Source organism: Mus pahari, chromosome X, assembly GCF_900095145.1.
Source record: "Mus pahari chromosome X, PAHARI_EIJ_v1.1, whole genome shotgun sequence".
NCBI classification, from domain to species: domain Eukaryota; kingdom Metazoa; phylum Chordata; class Mammalia; order Rodentia; family Muridae; genus Mus; species Mus pahari.
Window position 1 is genome coordinate 28,132,436 of NC_034613.1, and position 1,947 is coordinate 28,134,382.

The 1,947-nt window shown below is 39.5% G+C and overlaps 1 pseudogene; it reads right to left on the reverse strand.

The window, feature by feature from the left end:
- Positions 1–1,660, reverse strand: part of LOC110313766 — a 16,241-nt pseudogene extending 14,581 nt beyond the window's left edge.
- Positions 1,661–1,947: the final 287 nt, after the last annotated feature.

Consider the following 1,947-nt stretch of genomic DNA (forward strand, 5'->3'; position numbering starts at 1 on the left):
AGAGAGAGAGAGAGAGAGAGAGAGAGAGAGAGAGAGAGAGAGAGAATCCTGTGGTACTTGTTGACTTGGGTTACCTAGGCTTGCAGCAGTTTCTTCTTCTCCTTGTTTTGACCCTCAGAGATAAACTAAGTAAATATTTTCCCCGATATCTTCAGTGCCTGCCATAGAAATGGGATGGCTGGTGCCAGCATAGCTCAAACCCCGAAGAAATAATCTGCCAGAGTTTCAGCCCATCTTATGTTTCTGGAATATATACTTTTCTCAAGGGCAATCTCTTAAACTAGACGCACATGTGTTATTTGCTCTGTGGATAATAGGTTGACTGGTTAGCTAGGTGGCTTGGGGCATGGGGAGTGGGGATGATGGAGGGACAGAATTGTAAGGAGGTGGAGATAAGAGCTGGGTCTGAAATATGCCCCACTGATTAGTTTGCATTTTCCTAATATGGTCTATACAGTGCTTCTTCTTACAAGACTATAAGAGACAAATTTAATTAATCTGTTCTTGAATATAAATCATATCTCTTAGAGATTCAATGCTAATCTTAATGTGTGTATGTGTATGTGGTGCACACATGTGAAAACATGCATGAGAGGCTAGGGTGTGATTTTTCTGGAGCCATTCACCTTGTTTTCCAAAACAGGATCTCTCATTGGTTAGGTAAGCTGGAGGTTGATGATGGATGGCCTGTCTTTACCTCCTCAATGATAGGTTATAAATGCACACCATCATATCTGCCCTCCTTTTTTTTATGTAGGCTCTGGGATTTGAACTTGGGTCCTCAAACTTGTGTGGCAAGCCCTTTACTAACTGAGCTTTCTTCTCAGCCCCTGGTTAAAAAAAGTTTTAGGATTAGATGCATTATTGACTTTGATTGTAGTTTACAATTTCAATTATTTTTCATGTATATATCACAACCTATACATGTGTATACCACGTGTAATCCTTTCTAAGTTTTTGCAGACAGAGACATTTTGGGGGTTTCTTTAGACATCTGGTCGCTATTCTGTTTCCCCTTCTGTCCTAGCAGCAGTCACATTTCAATTTCTGTATAATTCACCTTGAACATCAGATTACTCTCTCGTACATCAGTCATCTCTCCAAATATCTGGAAACAAGAACAAAGTAGAGGGCAGTTTTGCTCTTTGTGAATTATTCATTTATGAATTACAAGGAATCATTATGCCATCCAGGCTGGCTCCATATTTGTGGACTTCCTCCCTCAGTCTTTACAAGGCTACAGCTTCTAGAGTGTGCCACCAGGCCTAGTTAATTCTTCCTAATTTAAGAAACACAATAGATATAATACTTTAAAATGCAAAGTTAAGCATTATTTGTCTATATAATTTTCTTTCAAAAAAATTTGGGCCTGGATAGCTGACTCAATGCTTAGGATTAGGTACTGGTCTTTTAGCGAACCTGTGTTTAGTTTCCAGCACCCACAATAAGCCACACACAACATCATGTAAGTATAGCTCCAGTGGATTTGATGCCCTGTTCTTGCCTCTGCAGGCATTTTATTTGTGTGTGCACACACATAAATAAAAATAAAATGAATCTTTAAAAAAAAGAATAAGATTTAAAACAACTCTTACGCTCTTGCCTCTTACCTCTTGCCCCTTTGCTCCCCATTCCCTTCCCCCTCTTTCCACGTGGCCATAGCCGGCCTCTACTCTCTCCTTCTCTCTGCCTTTCTCTGCCTCTACTACTCTCTTAACTCCCCTCCCCATGCCCTAAATAAACTCTATTCTATACTTTAAAAAAAAAGATTTAAAACAAGGAGACCAATCAAGATTCAGAAATTATGAATAGCTGTTTCATCACCATTCTTTGATGTTCAGACCAAACTAATGAGATGATGCCTATGAATTTGGCACTAGGACTTCTTCCTGGCTAAAAATGATGTGATGCAGGCCAATGGTAACTGCTATGTATTCTGTGTAGGTA